This window comes from Eleutherodactylus coqui, chromosome 12 (genome assembly GCF_035609145.1).
Source record: "Eleutherodactylus coqui strain aEleCoq1 chromosome 12, aEleCoq1.hap1, whole genome shotgun sequence".
Lineage (NCBI taxonomy): Eukaryota > Metazoa > Chordata > Amphibia > Anura > Eleutherodactylidae > Eleutherodactylus > Eleutherodactylus coqui.
Window position 1 is genome coordinate 129,907,804 of NC_089848.1, and position 19,656 is coordinate 129,927,459.

Here is a 19,656-nt window from a genome sequence, read left to right on the forward strand (position 1 = left end):
CTTTCTGTCACGTTAGTTGGAGCTCCAGCATTGTATTCGGCAGCTTCTGAGTGCGCCACTCTTGTTGGTCCGAATGATTCCTGACATCCTCCTCTGACCCCTTTTAGTGACAAGTTGTTTCCGTCCACAGGATCCCCTTTCGCTGGATTTTTTTCACCTTAATCACACGATTCTCTATTAACTCCCCACATTGATACATGAGCCACCCCTCCCCCCCCCCCCCCCCCCCCAGCACCGATGACCGGCCTCATTGGAAGTCATTCAGATGGCTGGATTTTTCCAGTGCTGCAAGGTAATATTGCTAATCCCTGAGCCACCATGCTTCTTCCCCCTCCTCCTCCGGACAATGTATTGAGGAGGAGAAGTTCTCCTTACAGAGGTGAAGAAGAAGAGGGAAAAAGAGGAGGACCAAACTTTCTGCTGAAGTTTGCCAAACAAGCCAAACCGACCTTTTGAAAAGTTAGCACCGTCGCTCCAAACTCCGAAGAACCGGTGTTGGTCACCTGCACAGTGAGCGGCGCATGACCAGTACCAGCTGCAATCATCGGGGACCGAGGCTCCTGCACAGTCGGGGGACACTTCAGGGGTGAGTATCACTTACTTCTCTACTGTAAACACCTCTTAATAAATTTGGCGTATCTGCGGACAGTCCGAGCGCCAGGAATCCAAAACTATGGCAGCTAGGATTGGTAAAGTAGAAGTACTGTCGTTTAAGACAAATGTATTTAGAGCAAATGTGCTGTTATTAAGTGCGAGAAAGAAAAAAGATTTGCAAATTTCTGCATAAAACACATGGATTTCAAAACTAGTGAAGTTTTTTCCACCACAATTCAGGCACATAACCGGTGATACATTTCCCCTTGGCTATCTAGCTCTTGAGAGACAACAACTCCATCAGCGTCACCTCTCAATGTAATCCTGCCTGTGATGATAATGAGATGACGGCTGAGAAGTTTTCTCTGCAGAACAGGAAGTGTCAGACCATTATTAGGCTTAGTGGTCAGTGTGCAGGGAGGGGAGGAGGTGAGCTGTGACATCACCTACTGTGAATGGTGGCTCCTGTGTTATCTATATATAGGTGTCACATCTCACTTGTAATCCTGCCTGTGATGATAATGAGATGATGGCTGAGAAGTTTTCTCTGCGGAACAGGAAGTGTCAGACTATTATTAGGTTTAGTGTTCAGTGTGCAGGGAGGGGAGGAGGGGAGCTGTGACATCACCTATTGTGAATGGTTGATTTTGTGTTATCTATATATAGGTTTTACCTCTCAGTGTAATCCCGCTGGTGAAGATAATGAGATGAAGAGAAGTTTTTTTCTACAGAACAGGAAGTGTCAGACTATTATTAGGCCTAGTGGTCATTGTGAGAACTGCAGGATTTGCTTTAAATATGGATTGTCATATTCAATATAAAAACACTAAAAATTATTTTAAAAAATCTATTTAATATAAAAACTTGATGGATACAAGTTGTCGTTTTCTAGTGACACATTTGCTTTAAGGCGGCCACAAGCAGCCAAATATCCCTTTAAATCCCTTCTGTTTGTGCGCACACAGCGGCGCGGTTATATTTATTTTTTTGTTCCTTGTTCTAGCAAGCACCAGGTGATTAAAACACACATTTTGCGCAGTAAGAAGGTAAATGGTAAATCATTTTTATGAATTAAATATATAGTTCAGTACATTTTATTCTCCGGCTAAATTACTTTCCGGGGTTGCGGCGCTAATATCATTAAAATTCAATCACTTGTTTTCCTTAAGAAAAAATATTGTTTAAGCGAAAAAAAAGCGAAATTACTTTCAGATGAATATTGATGTGCGAAATCTCTGCTGATAGATGAACGAGTCTTTAAATACGGTTATGAAAGTGGAGTTTGTGTAGAATAACTCGGAGATGGAAGCAGTAACTACAACTGAAAGAGCTGATCCCTGCAAAAACATTTGTCAGCCTCCTGCAGACGGCGGTATAAAGAATCCCCATAGTACGGATCCGCAGTGCACAGCCCATAATCCCCCAGTCCCTACTGCACCTCCATGGGCCTCCGATATCATACAGAACAGGATGGTGACATGGTCAGGACATTAACCCCTTGAACATGTACGCCCTCCAATAGCAAGGGGTGTGTAGGGCAGGTCCAGGAGCCGATCTATCCCCATACACAGTGGGTATTGGTTGTCTTCAACAATGGCGACAGTCAGAGATAACTCCAATCACAACCAATAATCAATTCTGACAGTAGCATTTACGTGGACCGGCTGAGGGAAGGAGCGCCCTCTACCTCTCGAGCAGCTCTCCGGAATGAGACCGCGGGCAGCTGTTCGAGTGTCATGGCAGCCTGGAGTCTTATGATGTTCCACTGGCCCTCAGGGCTACCATGACACCCAATAACTGCAGAAATATAATATACTGCAATACTGAAATATTGTAGTATACTGTATTGTGCAAATGTCCCCTATACAAACCGAGAACTGGTGTTCTGTGGCAAAGAGTCCACAGAAAATCTCCAGTAGACAGGCATTGGCACATGTTATGAGTCAATCAACTGCGGTAAGGATCCTCGACACTCAAGTGGCACCCATACAAACTGCAGCTGCTCAGAAGATGACTCTGACAGACACTTGGAATTCTGTAAGTAGGCATTACAAATGTGTGAATAAGATGCATGATTCTCAAGCATCACTCATGGGACCAGTTTTCGAGTTGTCCTGGACACGACCGGTTCACTTGAACTTCTAAATCAGTTTCTTGCAACTTTGTGCACTTAGTGGCGTCTTCCTGGGTGATCTTGAATGAAAGCCTCGGCCACCTCATGTGACCTCCTGTTATTGACCATCAGGATGATCTCAGTTCTGTCCTGGATTGTTAATGGCATCTTCTTCTACCTGAAAAGACGTGCGATTAGTGTTTTCCATACCACGTAATTCAACATCCCAACTTTATTAATACTCAACATGACTTCAGCCATAACTCAGAAATAGTGGCTGGTATTGAAAGAATGACTCCACCCATCAATTTCTAATAACAATTCTACCCTAAATCATGTATCCCATGACCGACTTTCCATTGACATTTCTTGGGTTCAATCCAAGTTGGCTGACAGGCATGGCCATAGTGCCGAAAAGGTTTTCCACACCCATCTAAGTGTTCTACAAGATATTCTGGATGGCCCTTGTGAATCACCCTGTAGTGGGTGGCGTTGGGCAGCACTGACTAGGACTGTTATAAGGGCACTGCCACTAACAATGCTTTTGGAGTTCTGATTTAAATAGCCAATGTAATGAGACATATGTGCACTTGGGCATATAGAAGACCCTCCTCTACTGCCTACAATGGTCGTGTCCTGTGCTAACAGTCAGATAGCCATAAACTCACTGCATGGATGTGCATATGTACAGTAGGTAACACACATCTATACATGAAAACTGAGTTCAGGGACCATTTTGGCATCACAGGACGTTCTGCGTTGTAGCCCCATTGATGTCTGTGATTTGGCACACAGGTCTTTAAAGATGATAGATCTTTGAACGAAAGTCAAAGCGGACGGTAGAGTTCTGGTCGCTCCCGTCCATCACTCTGTGAGGGTCTTAGGTATTAGGACTGGATGATTGTCTGGTTTACCACCCGCTGCCCGCACCTCAACATGTTGAAAAGACCCAGTGATATATATTACATCAGCTTAATAATACATCAGTAGAACTGAAGGCTTCGCGTTATGAATTATTTCAGCAGCAGCCTAGAAAGTCCCCGGATGGAGTTGCCATTTGGCAGGAGAATAAACATCTACAGCAAGGGTTTTCTAGGGAAAGTTTACATGAGTAAGCAGAACTCTGACCCACCCACTGGGCCGGGGTGACCCTCTTTGTACATTATGGTGGCACTAGTTCTCTCTTCCCCGGCCCTCTGACCAGACCCTCTTCCTGGAACAGTCCTGGGGGTGTCTCCCAGGTGCCCATCAAGCCAAGATCCACCCAAGTCCCCAATAGTTTTAAAGTCTTTTGAATAACCTCTAGGTGGTGGCTGTTGGGAGGGTTCCCCAAAAGGCACATACCTGGCAGCCTCGAAATGCCATCCTTCCTTTCAGCAGTGTTCCACTCCTTACGCATGGGATATTCACCCCCGCTGGATTTATGTTCTCTAATATTAAGCTCTTGCCAGATATCTTATTATAACATATGCTACTACCTTCTAATTGATTCTTTGCTGTTGTGCCGCATACCTCCAATGTGAGTCACTGATTTTCCCCGTGACAGCCACAGTACCCCCCTAATGCCAACCACAATGTCCAATGTTGGCTTTAATGCCCCACCACGAGCCACTATGCCTTCCATGCTAACCATAAGGGGGAGTTCACACATTTGTTGCAGATTTTCGGCTGTGGGATGCGCACTGACATTCTGGAACAATGTACAATAAAATGAAGTGATTGGGTATTTAACAAACTCCATTCCCTCATAGAAGAAGAAATCCACCGCAGGTTTTAGTCACGCTGCTTGCTGATTTTCATGCACCGTCTGTTGCAGATAAGCAATGTGAAATCTGAGGTGAAAATCTGCAACAAGGTAATGCGAGGATTCCATTGCGGAAAAATGCCTGCGATGTAAGCCCCTTCTTCCATAAGCCAAGCCCATCCCTACCGCCTGCAGCAGCGTTTCTCAATATCGATGCAGTTATGTTGGCCGCAGATACAGTTGAAGATGATGATATCTTCCATCGCAGTGTCTGAGCCCAGTGACATCACTGACAGGTTGTATGCAAACAGGAAATAGTATAATACCTCTGCAGTGCCACCTGTTGGAAGGTAGCCTTCCTACACGCCAATGTCTGACCTTCCATTTGGCCTTGAAACATGACTAAGGACATAAAGCAAACCAGAATCTTCTCTTGAAGGGAAGGAAAGCCATGTACAGACAGCTCTTGCTCCTCATCGTTGCAGAGTAGGGTTCTGGTTGGCTGAGTGAGAGGCCTGTGATGTGGGTCGAGGTGAACCAATTTGTAGTAGCGAGTCAGGACAGCGATAGGCATACGAGGCATTTGACTTACCCTACTAATTGGCCGGTTGAGATATGCAGAATCTGAGCTTCCACAACAGACTGGACAGATGATTCATCTTCTGCTATCTCCACCTTTGGCACAGGCTCGGCTTCCACTGGCAAGGTGGTTGGGTTCCGATACTGCCGAACCGCTGTATCCGCTTGAACTGTGAATGGACACTCAGCTGCAAGGGTCGTGCTGAGCAAGGCAAAATAACTTTCAATGTCAACCGCAAACACAGCCGTTACCAGTGGAAAGAACCGGCTAGGGAGCGGTCCAGGGAGAGTCTGCCAGAGCCGGCTGGTGATGAGCCCAGAAATGCAATTCACATCCAGAACTCTTCCAGTTTTAGTGTCTCTCTGGTTGAGCTTGCCATTTTCCTTGACAGCTTGTCTTATCTTTTGTGATAACACACAGGACCCCTTCCAGCACGTCTCGCAGTGACTCACGCTCAGCTATAACTGCGCAGCACAAAATGTCCCCGAGTAACGTCCTGTTCTGGCTCCGCTACACTCACCCACCACTGCTTTACAAAAAACAACATTTAAAGAAATGCCGCTCGTAAAATAACAGGATCAACTTTTATCCCCTATACATTGCTACTTTGGGAAATTTGGGATGCAAATGGTACAATGCCTCTGTAGCGCCCCCTACTGGAAGGCAACTTTCCTATAAGTCAAGTCCAAACTTCTACCCGGTGTTGCAACATGGCGGGAAATATAAGACAAAACAGATTCTTCTCCAAAATGGAAAGATACCCATTGTGGTTGATGTGACCCTGAGCATAACCATGGCAACTAGTAACAATAATAATTATTTATTTATACGCTACGTTGGCAAAAATATTGGAGGCGGTTCTGTGATGGTATGGGGGGCTTCTGCAGGGAAGGACTAGGGCCATTGGTTATAGTCAAGCCTACCCTCAACGCCAATGGGTACAGAGACATTCCAGACAATGTTGCCTCACCTTCCTTGTGGCAGTACTGTAACCCTTTCCAATCCAATGTTTGACATCTTCCTACATTCTGATTGAAGCTTGTACAGCTCTAATGTCAGAAGACATCCAACAGGGTATTCTTACCATCTATTGCCAGCCACTACGCTGTTGGAGCCTCTCTGGTGCACACACACTGGCTTTAGCCAGCAGATGGCACCGTTGTATAACAGCAAAAAGAGAAAGCCTTTTAGGAAACCCTGAATCCAAAATTGGATTAGAAAGGGTTAAAACTTCTTAGTCTGTACCTACATGACCGAGCACCATGTCATACGGCACACAGTTTTAAGGCTTGATTTGAGGAGCAGAATGTCTGCAAATTTCATTGGCCGCCAAAAGTCCAGATCTCAATCCCATCGAATATCTATGGGACAAACTAGAGTGCCGTATCCGTGCATCCAACACACCCATCCCCCCCTATCACTATCTGAAGCTCTTCTCAAGGAATGAAGGTAAATCCCTCCACACATCTATGGGAACTTAGTGGAGAGCAGCCGGGGAGGAGGACTGCAAGCCAAAGGCAACCCAACATCGGATGAGAAAATATGAGTAAAATCAAATGTAATCCCCTTGTATGTGCGTTTCCATACTTCTGTCAGCATAGTGTATAGCTACAACATAATCCGCAGCGCCCTACACTCCTGACTTCATTCAGAGGCCTGGAAACAGAAGGAACGACTTTAAATCACAGTCTTTGCCTTTAATTCATTGACTAGAAAACTTTTTTTAAAAGTTTACATTCCCTTTAATTGTTATTCTGCCCTCTGCTGACTCCGGAGCGGGATGAGCGGTGTTGGGTGCCGGGATGAGTGGCGTTGGGTGCCGGGATGAGCGGCGTTGGGTGCCGGGATGAGCGGCGTTGGGTGTCGGGATGAGCGGCGTTGGGTGTCGGGATGAGCGGCGTTGGGTGTCGGGATGAGCGGTGTTGGGTGTCGGGATGAGCGGCGTTGGGTGTCGGGATGAGCGGCGTTGGGTGCCGGGATGAGCGGCGTTGGGTGTCGGGATGAGCGGCGTTGGGTGACGGGATGAGCGGCGTTGGGTGTCGGGATGAGCGGCGTTGGGTGTCGGGATGAGCGGCGTTGGGTGTCGGGATGAGGGGGGCGTTGGGTGTCGGGATGAGCGTCGTTGGGTGTCGGGATGAGCGGCGTTGGGTGTCGGGATGAGCGGCGTTGGGTGTCGGGATGAGCGGCGTTGGGTGTCGGGATGAGCGGCGTTGGGTGTCGGGATGAGCGGCGTTGGGTGTCGGGATGAGCGGCGTTGGGTGACGGGATGAGCGGCGTTGGGTGTCGGGATGAGCGGCGTTGGGTGTCGGGATGAGCGGCGTTGGGTGTCGGGATGAGCGGCGTTGGGTGTCGGGATGAGCGGCGTTGGGTGTCGGGATGAGCGGTGTTGGGTGTCGGGATGAGCGGCGTTGGGTGTCGGGATGAGCGGCGTTGGGTGCCGGGATGAGCGGCGTTGGGTGTCGGGATGAGCGGTGTTGGGTGTCGGGATGAGCGGCGTTGGGTGTCGGGATGAGCGGCGTTGGGTGTCGGGATGAGCGGTGTTGGGTGTCGGGATGAGCGGCGTTGGGTGTCGGGATGAGCGGTGTTGGGTGCCGGGATGAGCGGCGTTGGGTGTCGGGATGAGTGGTGTTGGGTGTCGGGATGAGCGGCGTTGGGTGTCGGGATGAGCGGTGTTGGGTGCCGGGATGAGCGGCGTTGGGTGTCGGGATGAGCGGTGTTGGGTGCCGGGATGAGCGGTGTTGGGTGCCGGGATGAGCGGCGTTGGGTGTCGGGATGAGCGGCGTTGGGTGTCGGGATGAGCGGTGTTGGGTGTCGGGATGAGCGGCGTTGGGTGTCGGGATGAGGGGCGTTGGGTGTCGGGATGAGCGGCGTTGGGTGTCGGGATGAGCGGCGTTGGGTGTCGGGATGAGCGGCGTTGGGTGTCGGGATGAGCGGTGTTGGGTGTCGGGATGAGCGGCGTTGGGTGTCGGGATGAGGGGCGTTGGGTGTCGGGATGAGCGGCGTTGGGTGTCGGGATGAGCGGCGTTGGGTGTCGGGATGAGCGGCGTTGGGTGTCGGGATGAGCGGTGTTGGGTGTCGGGATGAGCGGATCCTCTTTTTTTTCATTTATTATTAGTGCATTTGATTTGTGGTAAACGCTACACAACGGCGCGCGGTTTATTAGCGGAGGAGAGAGCCCTGCTGTAATTGCATTTCCGTGATGAAAGTAGCGACGAGCGAGGCGCTCTCAGGGGAATAATTACTTTTGCCCGGAGATGTTTTAAGTTTAATTTATACAAAAGATTATTAAAAAAGTTTGTTGTCCAGAATGACTTATGTGAGGGGATAAATCTACTGAACGTTCCCTGCTGGAGGGATGGAACATGGGATGTACAGTGCGCTGAGCGCCTTCTGATCACCCCTTAATGTATTGTACAGCTTGTGTGAGTTAGAGGTTGTATAAAGGTAAATAAAAAACATATCTGCCTTTTTCCAGAAATGGCGCCTCTCTTCCCCATGGACTGTGCGTGCTATTGCAGGTCTGACCCATTCAAATTAGTAGAGCTGATCTGCAATACCAAACACAGCCTGTAGGCACCCATGGCGCTGTTTCTAGAAGATCAAATTATCACTATAGGTCTTTTTTTTTTAAAACCTCTAGCATTCAAGCTGCGGCAAATGTAGGAAAAAGTAGTATTACACGGCATCCATTAAAGTGAATGTGGATAGACCAACTCAAGCAGCAGAACATCATCCGCTTTTCCTCACTGGCTCTTTTGTTAATAGAAGGGGGTTCTGAGATGGGAACTCTCCTCTATGATATCAATATGTATTAATAGGACAGATTTAGCTCCCAGTGCTGTGAATGTGTCAAGTGGGCGGTCTCCACTACTCACTGTCAATCAAGTCTGATGCCACCTATTAATAGTCAGTGGTGGGGACCGCCCACTTGACTGATGCACAGCAATCTAAGAAGAGCCCATAACGGGAAAAGGGGTGCATATGAACAAAGGAAAGCTATGCAACCGGCCCGCTGACCTGAGGATGGGACAGACAGGATGCCTCAAGCCTTCATGCTGATTTAGGTGAACTGTGCATTGGTGCGCCCCCACCCACCCCCTGCAAAAAAACCAAAAAACTTACTAATTTTACAGGCATTAAAAAGTGCTAATACACATACTTGAACTACTAAGCGCTCACCACCGTGTTTTCACTGCGTATTACATGTGCGCTGCACGGACGCGTGATGCGCAGTGAGTGGAGTTAATGAAAGTCAATGGACTTTCATTGTTCGATGCACCCCGGCGGGTCGACACTGCGAATGTCTGTGAGCTTGTTTTCGTGGGCATGCACAGTGCCATATGCAGTCTCTGCCGGCAGCGAGTATGGCTGGAAATGTGTAAAATGCTGCAAAGAGACCCTCAGCTTTTAGGCATATGGATGTGAACATGAGCCCTAAGACTTGTCTGAGGTGACAGAATAATAATGCTCCCTGTAGTGGTCCCAATGGTTGGCCCAATAGTAATAGGGACCTCCTTAATGAGTACCCAGCTTGCTGGGGGTAATAAATAAATTACCTGAAAGCACTGCAAAATAAGTTGGCATTTAACAAATCCCTTCTCTTTCTCCATTAGTGGTCTCAGTAGCAGCAGTTACCGTGTTAGTGGCCCCAGTAGTAATAGTGACCCCCATAGTGGGCACCGTAGTAATAGTTTCCTCCCATGGTGGCCGCAGTACTAATGGTATCCCCCATAGTGGCCACAGTAGTAATAGTGACCCCCATAACAGCTCCAGTAGTAATAGTTTTTCCCCCATAGTGGCCACAGTAGTTATAGTTGCCTCAGTAGTAATAGTTTTCCCCATAATGACCCCAGTAGTAATAGTGACCCCCATAACAGCTCCAGTAGTAATAGTTTCCCCCCATAGTGACCCCAATAGTAATAGTTTCCCCCATAGTGGCCACAGTAGAATAAGTGACCCCCATAACAGCTCCAGTAGTAATAGTTTTTCCCCCATAGTGGCCCCAGTTTCTCCCCATAGTGGTCCCAATAGTCATAGTGACACCTGTTAGCAGCCTCAGTAGTAATAGTGACCCCACATAGCAACCTGACAAGCATTTAACTCACTTTCCCTGCCGTTGGGTTCCAGCAGCAGAGTCTGACCCCTGACCTCTCTCCCAGCGTCTAAGTTTGTGCACACAGATACTGTCCTGTATGCAGTGCAGATGCTGGCGGAGGGGTCAGAGGTCAGACTCTGGCTACAAAAATTGAAACTTTTATTACTTTTATGTGAGGCCTTGCCACTTTTTCAATAAGTGTGTGTGGCCCAGAGTTATGGGGCATGGCCCGTCACATCTGCTATGATATACACCAGAAAGTGGCGCAGAGTACATCAATCACTTACGGCAGCTCGGCGCAGGTTTCCATCTGGCGCACGGAGGCACTGAGACAAATGTCTTCAGAGGTTCATGACTCAGAGCCTGGAGCAAAACTTATTACAAGCAGCGCATGGAGTGCCGGTCTGAGGAACAATGCCCCAATGTATGGTGGTTTTCTATCTTAGTATAGGGGATTGTGGTGAATAGAGAAATCAGCGTTCTGCGGCGTCGCAGTCCGCACTCTCCCGTGTGATACGTTTAGCCTGCGGTTTACCATAAAAATAACTTCAGTAGAGTTTCTCGCGCTGCGCCAGTCTTATATCTTATCTCAGTGCGGCGCTTCAGTGGAGATCAATAGAAAATTCACTTGAGTGCACTAAAAAATCCGGTTATTCACAGTTTAGCTATCAGACGGTATAAATGTGTAAATGTGTCTGCGAAGTGAAGGGGAAGCCTCTGCTGCAAGACGACTGACTTTAGGTTAAAGCCCTTCCGTGTGAAGTCATAGCGGTAGTCCACCATTAGAGCGAGACCTCGCGGTAAAGGAGCTCCAGCAACTCCATAACACGGATGATCTTTGTTACAAGTCATAGAAGATGGAAAATAAAGGAGCTTTGGTAATTATTCTGATTATAAGCCACTTGTTTACAGACCACAAACCAGTGCCGGCTCTGAGGCTAGATGGCGCCCGGCAGATTTTTTTTGGCCCTCCCCTCATCATAAGTGAAGAAAGTAAGGTAAGTAAGAAAAAAAGAAATATATAGTCCTGATAGGCAGTCTGCCTGTATTCTACTTGTGCAGAATAGTAGAATGATAGCAGCATACCAGAAGAGCTCAGTGAGTACTGTACCAGAACCAAGCTCGTAACATAAATACAGCACCAAAACCAAGCTCATACCCTATTTTCCTGAAAACAAGACACACCCAGAATATAAGCTCTAGCGTGATTTTTCAGGATTTTTGAGGATGTTTGAAATATAAGCCCTACTCCACAAATGAGCCCTAGTTACAGTTAATAAAAAAAAGTCAATTTCAATAGTGTCCAGACAGCTGTACATGTAAGAGAGTAAAATCTTTTGGAACAAAAATTAATATAAGATCCTGTCTTATTTTCAGAGAAACAGCGTAACGTAAATACAGCACCAAAACCAAGCTCATAATATAAATACAGCATCTGAACAAATAAATGTGAATAAATACGGTACCAGAATCAACCTTAAAACATGATTACAGCACCTGAACCAAACTCACAATATACTGCAAATACAGCAGTAGAACCAAGCTCATAATATAAATACAGCATCTGAACAAATAGATGTGAATAAATACGGTACCAGAATCAACCTCAAAACATAAATACGGTACCAGAACCAAGCTCACAATATACTGCAAATACAGCCCTAGAACCAAGCTCCGTACATAAATACAGCACAAGTCAACCTCAGTATAATGATACAATAGCAGAAAGCCAGCTCAAAACCTAAACACCATCACAATAGAACACATATCAGAGGGGGAGGGAGACATTTTTCCATTTAATTTAAAAAAATGAACTCAAAGAAATTGATGGCAGCAGGGGGCGTAGCTAAAGGCTCAGGGGTGTAAAAGTTTATCTTGGGCCCCCCAACTTCTCTTAATCTTTTAATGCAGAAGCATAACTTTAAGCTCCTTGGCGCCAATGCAAAACCTGTAACAGGGCCCCCAACTATAATGCTTTAGTCATAGTACTGGGCTCCCTACATGGAGAAGAGATGCCTTATGGGCCCGGGTGCAACTGCATCGCCTATAGTTACGCCAGTGTCAGTACCCATACATAAATCACGACCCATAAAGCTGCAAAATGAATTTACCTACATGATCTGCCCCTTGGTATAAGCTTTCCAAACATGACTTATTTGCTGGACTACTTGAAAATTTCTTTGTAGCCCTTAGGCCACTGTCACAAATGTGCTTTTTACTGCAGCGTTTTGAATGGCGCGGTAATCGCGGTACAAAGCTCTCACTGATTTCAATAGCGGTTCACAAACCTGCGCTCGAACGCTGCATTTTCTAATGCCAACATTTTTAGCGCTGTCTGCTCTATTTTGCACTTTTTAAGGCATCTCATCACCCATCACAATCGGGGGCGTTAAAAATCACTGGCGAATGCAGTAACCTGCGATTGGAAATGCTGATTAAAAAAACGTGGCAAAATCCTGTGTGCGAGAGTGGCCTTAGTTTGTGTTCGTGTTTTTTGTTGTATTTTTGAACCACAATTAAAAAAAACACATTAAAAAACTGCATGCGGTATTAAAACATTAAATAACCACAAACCTTTTTAAGACACTGCGTACAATATTAAAAACCAAGTGCGTTTTTGATACATTTTTTAATTGTGTGTAAAGTGTGCAATTATATACAGGAGATCCCCAGGTTATACCAGCATGGTCCATATCACTATACACAGGGAGAGGTATATACATCTACTGTATACAGTGACTAGCGTACCCGTCGCTCGTTGCTGCGAAGACAGACATACATACATACATTCGTTTTTATATATCTAGATGACGGCAGCAGCGACCAATGAGGATTTGTTGGCCGCTGCTTCCCCCTTGCAGGCTGAATAAAATAGCCGTTGTGTGGAACATCCAATTTATCCGGCTGCTGTGGCTTCTTGGGAAGATAGCCTAGTACATGTTTGCCCACTTCCAACTCCAATGGAGACTGACTGTAAATGGCTGGCGTGCTCTAGTATTTATGGTTCCAAGCTGTACGTGTCATTGCATACAGTCTATCTATCTATCTATCTATCTATCTATCTATCTATCTATCTATCTATCTATCTATCTATCTATCTATCTATCTATCTATCTGGGTTATTGCATACAGTCTATCTATCTATCTATCTATCTATCTATCTATCTATCTATCTATCTATCTATCTATCTATCTATCTATGACATCAGGAAATGAGAGAATTACATTCCGTACGTAAAATTTGAACGCTAATTCTTTGGCGCTTTGAATTGAATAATCGAGTTGGGACCCATTAACTTTTCCTATTTATGACATAATCAATGCTTGTGCCAAATTTCAAGTTTCTATGACATCAGGAAGTGAGAGAATTAAATTCCGTACATAAAATTTGGACGCTAATTCTTTTGCGCTTAGAATTGAATAATCGAGTTGGGATGAGACATAAGGCCTTGCCCATAAGCATTCCCCAACCTCCAAGAACTGAACCTACCTACCTGAATGAGATTTTGTAGGCCGCTGCTTCCCCCTTGCGTGCTGAATAAAATAGCCGTTGGGTGGAACATCCAATTTATCCGGCTGCTGTGGCTTCTTAGGAAGATATCCTAGTACTTGTTTACCCACTTCCAACTCCAATGGTAATTGGCTGGCGTGCTCTAGTGGTTCCAAGCTGTACGTGTCATAAGAGAGCCTTAATGACATCACAATGCAGCTTTATAGAACATGTTGGGGCATATTCAAGGGCGTCCGATGTTGATGACATCAGTGATGACATCACAATAGCAGGTGGCTTACTTATTCGATCTACGTGGGGGGGGGGGGTCGTAACTTTCGACGACGCTCACGCGTGCGCCACCTATCGTAGGATAGTTGTACTATGCCTATAATCTTCCCAGGAGTGTACTCAACAACTTCCCAAAGTTTCATGGCGATCGGATGAATGGTGTAGTACCGCATAAAGGACAAACAGACAAACAGACAGACAGACACGCACGCATGCACGCACGCAGACAGACATACATTCAATTTTATATATATAGATATCGGCCATGCTGGTGTAAGGCCGGGTTCACATCTGTGTTGGATCCTCTGATCGGCGGTTCTGTCACAGATCCGGCTCGAAATACTGAAAGAAAAAGTACTGCATGCCACTCCATCCAAAAGCCGGGCAGCTGGACCCTAACGGACCCTATTATAGTAAATGGATAAGCCAAAAAAGAGAGATGTGGGCTCACCTCACCAGCAGTAACTTTCAATGTTGCAGGAAGATCTGGGATCCAACAGGAGCTCCATCCTCAAGTAGCCGACGGCAAACGGCCAGATTCCATATGAGCAGAAAATAGAGATGGAGGGGAGCTGCTACCGTTAAAAATGTCCTTCTTTATTGAATAAAATAAAGCACACAGCTCACAGGTGACGCTGAACGCGTTTCGGCAAAAGCCTTTGTCAACAGTAAATGGAGTCTGTCCGGGGCTGTTCGGTTCCGTCCAGCCGGGATTCCTCTTTGCCGGAATGGAGCAGAAAAGCGAAATCCCCAATGCAGATGTGAAACCACCCTCAGGGCTCATGCCCACCGCCGTATGTGTAAAATGCTGTCGGTCTCCCCGCAGAGTTCTACACATTTCCAGCCATGCTCCCTGCCAGCAGAGACCCCGTATGGCACTGCGCATGCACACCATTCACATGCACACCATTCACATGCACACGATTCACATGCACACGATTCACATGCACACCATTCACATGCACACGATTCACATGCACACGATTCACATGCACACGATTCACATGCACACGATTCACATGCACACCATTCACATGCACACGATTCACATGCACACGATTCACATGCACACGATTCACATGCACACGATTCACATGCACACCATTCACATGCACACGATTCACATGCACACCATTCACATGCAGTGCGATTATTTTTTTTTCTTTTTAATTCCTCACTCTGTTCACCGCAGTAATGTGTATGGATACGCTGCCTGTACAAGGTTATAGGGCTGACACTATGTACGTACGCAGAGAAGTAGAGCATGCTGCGATTTATTTCTCGCGTATTGATACGCATGCCGGTGTGCATGGAGCAGTGGTAGTCCATCGGCTTTCATTGACTCCATTAACCGTGTATCATTTGAACGTGCAACGCACATGTGATATGTGGTGAAAACCCCGTTGTGTGCATGAGCCCTTACCTGTATATAATTATATATGTATAGCTGGTACACATCTCCCTGTATATAGTGATATGGAGCATGCTGGTGTAACTGGTATCTACTGCATATAATTCTATACCAGAGTATACCTGCATGGTCAATATCACTACATACGGGGGATATATTGCTTATACCAGTAGTGCATATATAATTATATACAGGAGATACCCAGGTTATACCAGCATGCTCCATATCACTATATACAGGATGTATATCCCCTGTATATAGTGATATATCATGCTGGTATAACCCGGATATCTCCTGTATATAGTTGTGTATTTACGGCTGGTATAACTTATAGCAGGTATACATACAAAATGACATACGGTACATACCTTGTTGCATCACATGTACTCCTCCTCCGGTCTCCTTCTCCGCTCCCGGACACTGTCAGTGCAGACCCTCAGCCAGACCAATCACAACTGCAGTCTCTCAGTGGGAGGAGCGTGCACCAGGGGAGTCCGCAGCCTGTAATTGGCTGCCGGCTCCGCGGGTAACAGCCCTCCCCTCTCTAAGTGCCGGCCTGTGGGCCCCGGTGGTGGAACGGCATATGGCGGGGGCTCTTAGGTACCCCATTCGCTAAGGGGCCTGGGTCGCAATTGCAAGCCCTGCGATCCCCAGTGGTACGCCAGTGGATGGAGCAACACATCTCACAAAAGTTGGGTCGGGGCCATGTCAACCATAACGTAGCATCCTGTCTTCTGGCAAGCGAGGAGACTGATTGCTGGAGTTTTGAGGAGGAATGTTGTCCCATTCTTGCTGATGTAGGATTCTAGTTGCTCCACAGTCCTCGGTCGTCTCTGCTGGATTTTGTTTTATAATTCGCAAAATGTTTTCTATTGATGGACGGTCCGGACAGCGAGCGGATACACTGAGATGGGTATATCAGGATTAGGTTGGTTACTAGATGGTGGAAACAGTCCTGAAAAGCAGCCTGTAGTAAAGTAATAGTAGATGACAGACATCTTACCCAGACGTTACAGAGAATATTGTACTGAAGGAGTAGTAGATGCTTGGAGCAGACTGCCTGCTGATGTGGTTGGACAATCAACAGTAAATGAGTGTGAACCTCATCATATACTGCATCTGTCCTAGGAGAGAACTAATAGAGGGGCTGATGAGATGCTTTGGGGGGGGGGGGGGCATCTTCTATGTTTCTATCATTGATTTATAAAGTTATACACAATGTATCAGTTTTTCAAGTGGTGATTCTTTCCCATCATACACTGGGGCGCCTTTAATTAGGAACACATTTAAATATTTCTTTCGCATAAGACCGGTGCCAGCTCCCAGCAGACCTAGATAGGTGTCAGGGCCCACTGTGTCTGGGGAGGCCTAGAGGGGAAGGGGCCCGGGTTTCTGGGTCAGTACAGCAACTCCCCCCCCCCCCCCGATTTGAATTTTAAAATCTGAGTAATAAAATTAAAAAAGTACAAATTCCTTCTCTGTCGCTTCCCAGCTGTAATTGGCGCTGTGGACAACCCCAGGTCACTGAGATCAAGGAATGTCCGCAGCAATTGCGTGTCGCATGATTGCATGATCCGGAAGTCAGACAGCGTGAACAACGGCTGAGGAGCGACAGAGGAGGTGAGTATGGACTGTTTTTTATTTTATCACAGGGGAAAAAGGCAGCATCTCTATGTAAAAGGGGGCAAGAGGTGGAATCTACGTGTAAAAGGGGCCAATTCATTAGCACAGAGCTGCCCTTTTGATCCCTGCTTGGCTGAGAGCTTTTCCACCAAATTTGTGTTTACTTCACCTCTTGCCTTGCTCTGGATGGTTTCGGGGGCAAGCTGGTGTAGTGGCCCAGCGGGTCCTACAGAACTCTCACACTAACACTTGTCCTGTCTCACCTGTCTTTGTGCCGTCCATGGACATAGAAGGTGCCGTCTTTAGGAGAGATCCTGTTTCTTCCCTTCTCTTCACTAAGACTAGAGCTTAGCTCTGATGTCAGCTGGTGTTCTATTGGCTAATCGTCAGCAACAATCTCACTTGTGCAGAGGCCAAGGGCAGGAAAGCAACAACACCAGTCCCTATGCAGAGTGGGAGGAGTTGTGAAAGTGCGGGAAGGAGAAGAGGTAATAAAAGGAGGAGTCAGTGAGCAGTTAGTCAGACTCAGCCTGGAGTGAGAGAAGAGAGGTTGCAGTCAGGTCGTGTCGGAGAAGAAGAGGGACGCGTACAAGCCAGAGCAGACAGTTGCAGCAAGTTGTTTTCCCAGGGTCGAGCAAGGTTTCCTCCCGCTCCCTTTTGGCTCCAGAGCTGAGAGGAGAAGCGCCTTTCCGAGGTCGGTCTTCTACTAAACAGTGAGTCTAAAACAACCTGTTGAACTCAAAGCCAGGATTAGTCAATCAGCCCCTTTAAACTCTGCTTCACCTAAACTTTACTAAACTCTAATCATCCCTTCAGTGATAATAACTCGGGGGGAAATTGTCCTTCAGAAGAAGTTTCAAATAAAAGAAAGGAGATAGCGTTGAAGTCAGTTCTTTAGCAAGACAATATTGCTGTGTCCTACACCATATTTAATCTTCTGCACACTGCTGCACCTTCTTGTACCATTTCAAGTAACCTTGTGGAAAATTGTGTTTTACAAAATATCAGCCTAAGTAAATCTGCGTCCTCCCAGATTACCATCCCAAGATATTGGACTTATCTCAATTATTTAATCTGCATTCCATGTCGAGGGTCCAATTGGAGTGCTGGCGTCACACGTGACAAAGCAGACCTTCCTGTAAGCGTACCACGGTACGTTCCCTGCGTCGCTGCACAACCCCTAACCAGAGCATCTTTGGCGCTACTGTCGGGCGAGACCATGGAGCCACCCGTGACAACCCTTTTGCAAAACCTTGTGGTCTCCCTCACTTTGGCACGCTTTGACTCAGCCGTTGCACTGGTAACAACAGCTGAGTGGCTCAAACCCCTGACCAATGGAAGCTTGCTGCTGCGGCAGATGTTCACTTCTACCCGGCAGCATCTGTGTCATATCACCTCCACTAAAGATACATCGGATTATAAATCATGTTTCAATAAGACATGTAGAGACCGATTTTTAGGCATGCATTTCATATGGTGTTTCCATATTTTTGTCCACCCCCTGTATATGTAAAAGGACCCAAGAGGCGGCATATATATGTAAAGGGCGGCAAGACATGGGATATCTAAAGGGGGCAGAAATAGTGTTATATCTAAAAGGGGTAAGAGAATGTATTATTACTGACTGGAGCAAAAGGGGGTATTATTGTTAACTGGGGCATAAGGGGTGTTGATAGAAAGAGGGGCCCACTGAAGCTCTATTGCCCGAGGGCCCACATAGACCTGGAGCCGGCCCTGTACGTACGTTACCATAGGTCTTCACTTGCGTGGATGTCTCCATTGCTGGTGTGGCGCTCTGATGCTGCTTGCACACTGTAATAGGCTCTGCAAAAAGTGTAAGACAACGAATAAACGTTTGACCCGCCAAGCGAACAGCAGAAGTGCGCTGAGCGTTCGCTTAAGAATAAATACAAATCTGTATGTTCTACAAATATATATATTTCCGCATTGAATCCGCCGATTAGCGGACGGTCTGGAATTCGCCCCGGATCCTAAGCAGAGCACACATGGGGAAGTTTACCTGAGTGGGTTGGGCACTGCCGAATTCCTCCAGCGGTGGTCAGCTCTAGTCTGAGCACGCAGCGGCAGCATCTGGGCTGCAGGAGAGGCAGCGGATCTCAGGGCTCATTCACATTCCACAGGTCGGAGCGCCTGTCTCACTGCTCACTCATCAAACTTGCAGCTCTCAGCACTTCTGTCCTCGCAGCACAAGGTGCATCAGAGAATTCCCCGGCTCGCTCCTCTAACTATGCTGAACTGAAAAACGATCTTCATTTACTTCTTGGTTTCTGGAAATTTCTTGTTACCCCATCAAGGATGTCCAAGCCGTCGCATGTGGCCAGGCCCTCGTCAGCTAACGTAACCTCTAAGCTGCCTGTGAGCAGGATTGAAGATTTTAACAGCAGATCAAAAAAAATCAGCTTAGGGGAAAAGATTGTGCGAGCCGGCAGTGAAGAAAGCCTGGCGAGGAAGCAGCAGCAGGTGAGAGCGGCGCAGATACCCACCAAGCAGCCCGGAACAAACATTTGCAAAGGTACCGTCTTGTATAGAGCTCATTGCAGGCGATTACATCTTTATGGTTATGGCGCAGGATTATGCAGTGTTTGCATCTGAATTTACGGTCTTGGAGGTTTTGCATTGATAATAGTTTTGTCTCAAGCGCCTAAACTCCTTGTATTGTGCAATAACTCTTTTCCCGGCTTACTTCCCATCAGT

At 46.9% G+C, this 19,656-nt stretch overlaps 1 protein-coding gene and 1 long non-coding RNA gene across 5 annotated transcripts in view; one reads left to right on the forward strand and one right to left on the reverse strand.

Moving 5' to 3' along the window:
• Window positions 1-1,544: 1,544 nt before the first annotated feature.
• On the reverse strand, window positions 1,545-19,467 carry LOC136586962 (uncharacterized). Its single transcript, XR_010787357.1, has 3 exons — window positions 18,962-19,467; window positions 18,686-18,765; window positions 1,545-2,885 (listed from the first exon to the last, which is right to left on the reverse strand). It is a non-coding gene; the product is annotated as an uncharacterized lncRNA (long non-coding RNA).
• Window positions 19,340-19,656, forward strand: part of KIAA1217 (KIAA1217 ortholog) — a 392,222-nt gene continuing 391,905 nt past the window's right edge. For all 4 annotated transcript variants that reach the window (XM_066585321.1, XM_066585329.1, XM_066585323.1 and 1 more), the window contains exon 1: window positions 19,340-19,474. The gene's annotated coding sequence lies outside the window, so the exon portion shown is untranslated. The remainder of the gene's footprint in view (window positions 19,475-19,656) is intronic.